The sequence below is a fragment of the Anabrus simplex genome, chromosome 5, assembly GCF_040414725.1.
Source record: "Anabrus simplex isolate iqAnaSimp1 chromosome 5, ASM4041472v1, whole genome shotgun sequence".
In the NCBI taxonomy this organism is placed as follows: domain Eukaryota; kingdom Metazoa; phylum Arthropoda; class Insecta; order Orthoptera; family Tettigoniidae; genus Anabrus; species Anabrus simplex.
Window position 1 is genome coordinate 61700842 of NC_090269.1, and position 12000 is coordinate 61712841.

At 37.5% G+C, this 12000-nt stretch overlaps 1 long non-coding RNA gene across 1 annotated transcript; it reads left to right on the plus strand.

Moving 5' to 3' along the window:
• The first annotated feature begins 136 nt into the window (after positions 1–136).
• Positions 137–7480, plus strand: LOC137500962 (uncharacterized). The gene is made up of 2 exons (XR_011018296.1): positions 137–531; positions 5364–7480. It is a non-coding gene; the product is annotated as an uncharacterized lncRNA (long non-coding RNA).
• The last annotated feature ends 4520 nt before the right edge of the window (positions 7481–12000 follow it).

The window sequence follows — 12000 nt, forward strand, 5'->3', positions numbered from 1 at the left end:
TTGGACATCTTCGTTTCATTTGGAATAAGATATACTCAGACTCGTGGAGAACCTGTGAGGACCTAGCTTAACAACCCAACAAGCTAACCACGAACTTGTTAAGCGACAAATTTAACTGGGGGCCTGTGGCCGGGATTTGATACACGATCGCCACAAGATCTACGTGCTAGTTGGACAAAGTATTCAGACAACGATCCAGAATCGCCTTTCGCTACTTGTCCGTCAAGCCAGTATCTTCCCGCAAACTACTGAAGTCATCTATTCCATTTGAACCAGCCAGCTAGAAGGAAGTGGAACTGACAACCTCACTGGAGGCCTTTCGACCACAACCGACTACGCCAGCTTGAAGGAAGGAAGCTAGCCGACAACGCTCCAGAAGCGCCTTTCGACAGCAACCAACCGCCATCGCTGTACGTGCGTACCGACAACTCCGCAGAGGGGCCTTTCGATAGCACGACAACGCAGAAGGAAGTCCATTCGACTACACAGCTCAAGGAGAATGCAGTCCATGCTGATCATCATTTCCTGCCTGTAAGTTACATTTAAAGTACCTATTTGTAATGCCTGAATATTGCCAGTAATAACATCATTCATCTCTTTTAGTTGAGCAAGAGCAATAATAATAATAATAATAATAATAATAATAATAATAATTTTCAATTATTTCAACTAATCAGTCAAATAAAGTCACTACAATGACTGAGACAGAAATGCTTTCAAAATTTGAATATGCCCAAATTCAGTTGCTACCTGAATTTAACGGAAGCGCATCTTGTAGTTTAGACTATTTCATAGCGAGATGCGATAGTTTTATAAATACTCACAAGAGAGCCCTTACAGTTCCCAACGCAAATATTATTAATGAATTTTTATTTAATGTCGTTAAATCCAAATTAAAAGGAGAAGCTAGTAGTATTTTGGATCTCGATGCGAACTCTAGTTATGAGAAATTTAAGGAGAAATTAATTAGAAAATTTGGTGATGTCAAAGATGAGAGATTATTAGTACAGGAAATTTCCAACTGTTTCCAAAAGAGAAACGAGAGTTACACAGATTATCATGACAGGTTGGACACTTTAGTCCTCCAATGTAAAAGTTTATGCAAATTGAACTACAGAGACCAGATCTTGGAGCTCAAGTTGAGAGAACTAGATGATCTGAGTCTGAACATTTTTAAAGCAGGTATTTTAGAACCGTACCGAGCGTACCTACGGTATGCTCAAGTTACAGACTTAAGTCAAGCATTAAGACACCGTAGGACCTATGACAATGATAGAGCGCACGAAAGTTACATGGATCAATTGAGAGGGACACCGAAATATCCTCTCAATAACAGTGCCAGTCACAAGCCATTCATGCAGACACAACCTAACAGAAACAATCAAACGACACAACCACTAAACCATGCCACTCACAATCCATTTATGTATCCAAGACCACAGAACCATTACTTTCCTCAAATGCGACCTTTCGCTACCCAATCAAACCAACAATTCAGAAATCCTAACCAACAACCAAACTTCAGACCCTTCCAAGGTCCGAACCCACCTACTGCCAGACCACAGAACCAACAACCTTTTAAGCCAATGAACCGACCTTATCCTACACCAAATAACCTTGCCCGACGCTTCACGACCAATACTCAAAGGTACCCAACACCTATGTCAGGGGTATCTACCATCAGAGGGAATGTAAATACACATGCAGAGGAGACTAACGAATGTGACTATGTACCACCAGAATATTTTCAGGAGGCACAGTCATCAGACTACACTCAGGCAACTCAACCCCACGAATACGAGTTCGAATACGACACAGTCGATTCATCACTACCTCAGAATAATTATGAAAACCAAGAACAGAGTCAGGATTTTCACTTGGTCCCGCCATCTCAAGCGAAGACCTAAATAACATAAGAAACGCTCCCAAACTGCCGTTCATCACTCTATTTGGATTCAAAATCTTAATAGACAGTGGTGCTTGTCATTCAATAATGAACCCATCAATAGCACATGAATATTTTTCAGAATATTTGTTCCGAGAACCATTCTGCATACAATCTGTTCATTCGGAAACAATGGGTGAAGAAAACATACAATTCCCCATTTTTTCAGAATATGAAATTGACACGCCCGTAGATTTTCGAGTCATGAAATGGCACGAATATTTCGACGCGCTAATCGGAACAGCTGATTTTGTTAAACTAGGTGCAAAAATAGATTATAAATCAAACCTAGTTACATTAGACAACAAAGACATACCATTCTATTTCCACTCGAACAACAAGCAAGTAAATTTTCAACCTTCACCAGACATGCAGAAAATTGCGATTCCTGTCAATATCGAACAAGGGGATGTATATATTCCAAAGTTTGAACATGAAGGAATATATTTTGCAGATGCAATTTTGCATGCAGAAAACTACCAGGTCATGTACCCTATTGAAACACAGTTAAAACAAGAATTTAACAAACCAGTGTTAGTTGAACCTTTAGAGAACATTACAATACAGCCACTGGAAATAAATTCTATTTCAGACCACGATATTCAAGAATATCTCCGCACACAACATATGAACGATCTAGAGTTTAGAGTCATATCAGAAATATGTTCTGAATTCTCGGATGTATTCTACTATCCCGGGTGCGATTTAACATTCACTAACGCCGTAAAGCATTTTATTCGAACTACTGATGAGGACCCGGTATATCAGAGAAATTACCGATATCCTCCCGCACTAAAGAAGGTATTAAGTGAAGAAGTTGAAAAACTTATTAGCCAGGGAATAGTCACCAACAGCGAATCTCCATATTGTAATCCCGTGTGGGCCGTGCCCAAGAAGCCAGACGCTTCTGGACAGAAGAAATGGAGATTGGTCATAGATTTCAGACAGCTGAATAAGAAGACCATTGAAGACAAATACCCTCTCCCTAGAATAGAAGAAATTCTAGACAACCTAGGTCACTGCCAGTATTTCTCGACTTTAGATTGTGCCCAAGGATTCCATCAAATTGAAATGGATCCTAGATCTATAGAAAAAACTGCTTTTACTATAGACAATCGGCATCTAATGTACCGCAGAATGCCATTCGGACTCAGAAACGCTCCGGCCACCTTTCAGCGCGTAATGGACAATGTCCTACGCCCCTTTCTTTTCAAATTCTGTCTGGTATATATGGATGACATCATCATATATAGCAAATCCCTAGAGGAACATAAACAACACCTGACCCTTGTAATGCAGAAATTACGAGAAGTAAATATGAAAATACAGCTCGATAAAACCGAATTTCTCCACAAGGAAGTAGCCTTCCTAGGTCATGTTGTTTCGCAGAACAGAGTAAAACCTAATCCCGAAAAAATCAAGGCAGTCAAAAGTTACCCTATTCCCAAGACCACCAAAGAAATCAAACAATTCTTAGGACTAGCGGGTTTCTATAGGAAATTTATAAAGGACTTCGCTAAAGTAGCATATCCAATGACCCGTTGCCTAAAGAAGGGATCAAAAATCGATGCAGAAAACCCTGAGTACAAATCTGCATTTGAAACACTAAAGACCCTTCTAATAAATGCTCCAGTCTTAGCTTACCCAGATTTCGAAGAACCATTCGTGTTAACCACAGACAGTTCAGAATTTGCCATAGGGAGTGTTCTCACACAGAAGGGACACCCTATTGCCTATTATTCCAAAACCCTAAACCCCGCTGAAAGAAACTACTCCACCATAGAGAGAGAATTGCTTGCCATCGTAGAAAGTAGTAAGCATTTTAAACCTTACTTATGGGGACGACACTTTCATGTGGAAAGTGACCACCGTCCACTGCAATGACTTTTCACCCTAAAGGATCCCAGTTCAAGACTCTACCGCTGGAAAATGAAATTAGGAGAGTTTGACTTTGACATAAAATATGTTAAAGGGAAAACTAACTATGTCGCAGATGCTCTTTCCAGAATACAAGTAAATGTAAATGATGAAACAGTTTCTAATGTACCCATCCCCGGAGATGATACATACCAGAATGAAATGGACAATGAAACTGTACATTCAAATCAAGAAGATCCCATTTTCACTCTAAAAACATCAGAGAGAAATTTGAATCAAAACCGTAACCAACTTATCATAAAATATGGTAACTTTCCCAAAATCCTTGAACAAAAACTATTCAAGAAGTATACCCGCCATATCATGATAGTAACAGAGAAAAACCTCCAACAAGATTTGAATAGTCACCTACTCAAAATTATTAACACGTCAAACAGATACGCCGCCTACTTTGACGACGTAACACTCGAAATCCCATTCATCAGGGTATGTCAGAAATTATTTACGTCAGAATTAATAATCATTAGGACATCTAAATTTCTAGAAGATATTGAAAGCTCAGAGACTCAGAAACAGTTGATATTACAATACCATTCAATAAACCACAATGGTATCATTGAAACATTTGAACATTTTCGAACCAAGTACTATTGGCCACATTTGAAAGAACAAATTAGAAATCTAATTAACCAATGTAACTTATGTCAGAGAAATAAATATGAAAGACACCCTAACGAAGTACCAAACCAAGGCCCTATTACAGCCGACCACCCGTTCGCTCTGATTCATATTGATACTTTTCATTTTGAACGGAACCGCATTTTAACTATACTAGACGTATTCTCTAAATACGGACAAGCGTATTTACTATCCAATGGCACAGCCATGGCAGTTCTGAATCAACTGCAAGTGTATTTCTCACACCATGGATATCCCAAGAGAATTACCCATGATCAGGGAGGAGAATTTGAGAATAGCTTAATTACAGAATACTGTAAAGCTACTAACATTGAATATCATGCCACTACACCTCTGAATTCATCGTCTAACTCCCCGGTAGAAAGACTGAATTCGACCCTCCTCGAAAAACTGAGAATCTCGAGAGATCATGATAAATTCACTCCACTCCCGCAGCTAATAACCGCTGCGATCACAAATTATAATTCTTCAATTCACTCCACAACCAAACAGCCACCATTCAATGTTCTATACGGCCCGTATTACAAAGCACTAAATCATATCTTCTCCTCGTCTCCAAAAATCAATGAATATATTGAGAGACAAGGAAACCAGATGAAAATCTTAAATGAGAATAAATCTGACCCAGCAAACCCCATTTTCAAACACTCCTATCAAATAGGTGAAAAGGTATATGTCCTAGACCCTCTAACCAGAAATAGGAAGTCCAAAAACCTATATAATGAAGGCACAATAACCAAAATCGAAAAGAACCGAGTATATTGTAAAATGAAAAATGGCAAGACCCATGTCAGAAACTTCCGTGACATTAAACCTAAAAGGAAATCTCTTCCCGTTCCAGATTCCTACCAGGATATGCCACCATCTACACCAAACCCATAACCACATCAGGATTTTATGCGGATCCCATGGGATCTGTATTGGTAATCGATAAGTACCATAAATTCATGGTTCATTTCAATCTTACTACCTTAAAAGAATCATATAAAATTATTGATGATACTGTCTCTAGTCTTGTATTGAAAAGCAATAATACTTTTCCTCACTTAATATACGAGTTAACTGAAATAACCAAAGATACCAAAAAAGAATTAAATAAGCTAATACCCAATACTTCTAACAGAACTAAACGAGGTTTAATAAACGGACTAGGAAAAGTAATTAAGTTCATCTCTGGCAATCTAGACCAGGACGATTTAGATAATTTACAAAATCAATTAAACACTTTAAAACAAAGTCATTCTAATGAAATCAAGCATATAAATAAACTAGTATCATTTACAAATTCAATTGCTCAAAAATTTTATGATGAAATGAATCATGTTAATGACAATATGAAGGTAATTCAAGGTATACTTCGAACAGAAGACCTCAAGATAAATCTACTAGAAAACATCCAATACGTGTTACTGTGTATTAACAAATTCCGAAATATCATACGAGTGCTTCAAGAAACCATTAGTCTTTCATTTCACGAGATGACAAATGTAAAAATGCTATCAAGAAAAGACTTAACTAACATTGTCAAACATTTGTTATCAATCTATCCTACACAGAGTATGATCCATACCGATCAATATAATCAGTATGAAAACCTAAAAATGTCAAAAACTCAAGTCCTTGTGCTGGACGAAGAAATGATAATAATCCTTTCCATGCCAATCACGGATGGAAATCAATATAAATTATATGATGTAACCCCTGTACCCACCATTAATAATGTTATACTTGTCCCATCTGAAAAATACTACCTACAAGGTCCAATTATGAAATGGTCTACCGCACCATGTGTTAAGAACACCCTATCATACGTATGTTTATATTATAACACCAGAATCACAAACTGCAACTTAACAAATACTGCAGGATGTGAATTTGCTTCTGTAAAGAATGATGTAAAATTATTTAGACCACTAAACAAAGAACATATTCTGTTCTTTACAAGAAACCCAGAGGTAATCTTACAAACATGTCCAGAATCCCAGAAATCCATCCAGATTTCTGGACCACAGGTAATTTATTCCAATGAATCTTGCCCTATCTCCAGTATGGGAATAACTTTACAACAAAAACCTACTAATTACATCCATACTTATCCTTTCCTAGGTATCCAGAAGGAACCTTTAATTAAGAATGAAATTACGTTTCATATTTCTCATTTAGATGTAAAGAAAATGAAACTAGACTTAAAACCCATCCGTACAACCTCTATTGACATAAAAACATTTGTGTCTACTAATGTCATCCTTGTTTTACTAATAATAGGAAGTATTACAATCATGTTCAGAAAGAAAATGTATAAATTATGTAAAACTGTAAAAATTAGGAATAAGAAAAATGTAAATGTTACTGAGGACAGTAACATGAAAATAAGGGGGGAGGAGTTATATCCCTCACCGGGAATAGAACCCTCACCCATTAATACTAGTGTATTCGGCTTCTAAAAGCTACTTTTATTATTATTATTACTGCTGCTGGCATACTGTATGAGTGTCAAGCAGTTTCAACAGACCTTAGGCAAACTAGTGACCAATACTGGTGAGTCAAGATGTGAGTAAGTTTCAATAACAACTCAGAGTCCAGGATGACACATATCCTGACACATATCCTCAGGCTTGGCAGAATCAGCCCAAACCTTTCCGTGACGTATGTGCCCCACTCCCTGGTGCCATCAGAAACCCCTTCCTAAACTCCTAACTCTTTGCTTCACATATCCCCTCTTCCCTGGTAATCAACCAGTACGAAGACAATGTATCCCACCCAGAGGGATTGACACGTGACTGCCCTAATTCTTATAAAACCCTGGACTCCAAATGGAAAAGGTCTCTTGGAATGTAGTCAGTTAAGAACTACCAACTAATTGAGTTGGCTGTTAGGCGTCAGGCCTCAGAACGTGTAAATAGACTTTAAATCTTCAAATGTAATAAGTGTTAGTAAATTAATAAATACAATATTGGACATCTTCGTTTCATTTGGAATAAGATATACTCAGACTCGTGGAGAACCTGTGAGGACCTAGCTTAACAACCCAACAAGCTAACCACGAACTTGTTAAGCGACAAACTTAACTCCAGTACGTAACAAAGTAAATAGAAATATAAGTATAGAAATATAAGTATGACCATAAAAAGTGATCTATGAACATTAGTACGAAGCTAAATATTATGTACATTTACACTATAATAATAATAATAATAATTATAATAATAATAATAATAACCACAATTACACAACCTATCATACGTCACCATACACATGAAACAATCACACGAAAATTGTCCCTAAAACCTACCCAACCTACCTACCTACTTCTAAATATGAAGTTTGGTAGGAATATAACTAGTAGTTTTCCAATTACAAGAACTAGACAGACACCAAAGCTAAAAAAAAAAATATGCAGATGGCCACGTGAAACAGATAACTGTATGAAAAATTCACCAAAATATTCAATGTACAAAGCCTACTCAATCGCTACAGATCTGCATTTAGGGCAGTCGCCCAGGTGGCAGATTCCCTATCGTTTTCCTAGCCTTTTCTTAAACGATTGCAAAGACATTGGAAATTTATTGAATATGTCCCTTGGTAAGTTATTCCAATCCCTAACTCCCCTTCCTTTAAACGAATATTTACCCCAATTTGTCCTCTTGAATTCCAACTTTATCTTCATATTGTGATCTTTCCTACTTTTAAAGACACCACTCAAACTTATTCGTCTACTAATGGCATTCCATGCCATCTCTCCACTGACAGCTCGGAACATACCATGTCCAATAATGGACCATTTATATTGGTATTAACATACCACATAGTCGAGCGGCTCGTCTCCTTTCTCCTAAGTCTTCCCAGCCCAAAATTTGCAACATTTTGTAATGCTACTCTTTTGTTGGAAATCACCCACAACAAATCGAGCTGCTTTTCTTTGGATTTTTTCCAGTTCTCAAATCAAGTAATCCTGGTGAGGGTCCCATACACTGGAACCATACTGCAGTTGGGGTCTTAACAGAGACTTTTATGCCCTCTCCTTTACATCCTTACTACAACCCTTAGACACCATCATAACCATGTGCAGAGATCTGTACCCTTTATTTACAATCATATTTTTGTGATTACCCCCAATGAAGATCTTTCCTTATACAGTATCAACACCTAGGTACTTACAATCATTCCCATAAGGAAATTTCACCCCATCAACAGAGTAATTAAAACTGAGAGGACTTCTCCTATTTGTGAAACTCACAACATGACTTTTAACCCTATTTATCATCATGCCAAAGTGTACTGTCCATCTCACAACATTATTGAGGTCATTTTCCATTTGCTCACAATCTTGTAACATTTATTACTCTACACAGAATAGCATCATCTGCAAAAAGCCTTACCTCTGACTCCACTTCTTTACTCATATCATTTAAATATATAAGAAAACATAAAGGTCCAATAATACTGCCTTGAGGAATTCCCCTCTTTAATATTACAGGGTCAGATAAAAGCTTCGCCTACTCAAATTCTCTCAAATCTATTTTCTAGAAATATAGCCATCCATTCAGTCACTTTTATCAAGTCCTATTGCACTCATTTTTGCCAGTAGTCTCTCATTATCAACCTTATGAAATGCCTTAGACTGGTCAATTGCGATACAGTCCAACTGACCTCCTGAATCCAGGATATCTGGTATATCTTGCTGGAATCCTACAAGTTGAGCTTCAGTGGAATAACCTTTCCTAAACCTGAACTGCCTTCTATCAAACCAGTTATTCATTTCACAAACATTTTCTGATATAATCAGAAAGAATGCCTTCCCAAAGTTTACATGCAATGCATGTCAAACTGAATGGCCTGTAATTTTCAGCTTTATGTCTATCACCCTTTCCTTTATTCACAGGGGCTACTATAGCAACTCTCCATGCATTTGATATAGCTCCTTCATGCAAACAATAATCAAATAAGTACTTCAGATATGGTACTATATCCCAACCCATTGTCTTTAGTACATACCCCCGAAACCTTATCAATTCCAGCTGCTTTTCTAGTTTTCAACTTTTGTATCTTGCTGTAAATGTCATTGTTGCCATAGGTAAATTTGAATACTTCTTTAGTAATAGTGACCTCCTCTAACTGGACATTATCCCTGTAACCAACAATCTTTACATACTGCTGACTAAATACTTCTGCCTTTTGAGGATCCTCGCATACACACTCCCCTTGTTCATTAATGATTCTTGGAATGTCGTTCTTGGAATCTGTTTCTGCCTTAAAGTACCTTCCATTTTTCACTGAAATTTGTATGACTGCCAATTATGCTTGCTATCATGTTAGCTGACTTCTTTGCTAGATTCAATTTCCCTCAATTTCTCCCTACTTCAACAGCCATTTTTAACTCTGTTTCTTTCCAATCTGCAACTCCTTCTTAGTCTCTTTACTTATCTTTACTTCTTTCTTATATACGCTTATTATGATTTTATTTATATAGATAAGACAGTTCATTCACTAATTTAGTTTCAACATTTGTAGATACATTTGAAAAAGGCATATTTATATTTTTTGTAACAATTCATCTATTTGCTTTGCACACTTAAACCGAAAACTTTATTCCTGATGTATGTGATTATTCTATGCAATACAACTGAATTATATTTAAAACTCATTTGATTATTTTATTTAATGCCCAATTCTTTTATTTAAATAATCGGAAGGAGGTTATTTGATTATCCCATCACTAAATGGAGCTGTCTTTCCATTTGTGAGTAAGCTTTGCTGTTGAACTCCTTGACATCACGACGCACCTTCAGACCTCTGGGTCACAGCAGTGTTAAGAGACAACAGATCGAACGTACTCATAGCGGCTAACCGCTTCATAGTTAGCAACTCTCATGATATCAGGCATATTGTTGTCAGAGTGGTCTATAATCATCACTTTAGTTTTGTACGGCTCCATGGCTAAATGGTTAGTATGCTGGTCTTTGGTCACAGGGGTCCCAGGTTTGATTCCCGGCAGGGTTGGGAATTTTAACCATAATTGGTTAAATTCCCCTGAAACGGCGACTGGGTGTATGCTACGTCTTCATCATTTCATCCTCATCACGACGTGCAGGTTGCCTACGGGTGTCAAATCAAAAGACCTTCACGAGGCCTGTCTGGAGGCCACACTACATTATTCTTATTATTATTTTGGTCTTCTTGGTGTTGATTTGAAGTCCATACATCCTTTGCATGATAGTCTCTAGCTCATGCTGATCTTTTGAAATTACCAAGTTGTTGTCTGCGTATTGAAGATGACTAACTTGACTGCCTTCAGCTACAATGCTGCCATTCCAGTCTTCAAATACCTTCCTCATGACATATCCATTGTAGATGTTGATTAGGAGATGGAAAAATGCACCCCTATCTCACACCAGTAAGAGGTGAGAAGACATCTGAGAGGATGTCATTTACTTGTACCGTTGCTGTGTTTGAAGAGTACAATTTCTAGATCAAGAGCACCAGGTGCACCTGTTCCCGGATCTGGTAGCGCGCAAGTTCCCCTCTACCTGCCCTCCTTCCCCGTGAGCGCTATTTCAAGGGAACAGGTCCATGTTTGTTTTGATTCGACTGACAACCAACAGAGGTCAAGGGCAAGTGAACGCACTAAATTAGAAATAGAACAACTGACAGAGTTTCAGATTTGGGTGTCAAAATAATTGCTGTCCAGTTTGTAAATAGAGGAGAAAGATAGTGATCCTGATATCGGTGTTCGACTGACAGGGATGTTACCCGATGCTAACGTCGAGGTCAATTATGTTTATGTATGATAACAGCATATTGAACTTAGGGTGCAGTGAAAAGCTATAACTCTTAGGGATTTTCAAGAACAGATGTAAATACCAGCAAAATTTAACTGTCGTTATCTCTGAAGTGGAAGATTTGGTAAAAGTTTATGAGACGCTAATTTTAATAAATTGATTGTATACTTAGGTAATAGACAAGGGTGACATTTTAAGAAATTTGTTAATAGAATAGTGTTCTTACATGACATTCAGGATATATTTAAATTTAATTATGACACACATTAGATTTCTATTAAGAGACTTTTTTTTTTTTTGCTACTTGTTTTACGTCGCACCGACACAGATAGGTCTTATGGCGACGATGGGACAGGGAAGGGCTAGGAGTGGGAAGGAAGTGGCCATGGCCTTAATTACGGTACAGCCCCAGCATTTGCCTGGTGTGAAAATGGGAAACCACGGAAAACCATCTTCAGGGCTGCCGACAGTGGGGTTCGAACCTACTATATCCTGAATACTGGTAAGAGATGTGTAATATTAAGTAAAGAGGTCCAAGAGATAATTGGTAGTGAGAAAAAAAAAAAAGAAAAAAAAAAAGAAAAAACACTGAGGAAGAGGACAGTTAAGGTCCTCGAAACATGTACGGTGTAAGAAGTGAAAAAAAAAAAAAAAAATCAATTAAACAACTCCACGTATTGACAAGGCTGACTTCTAATT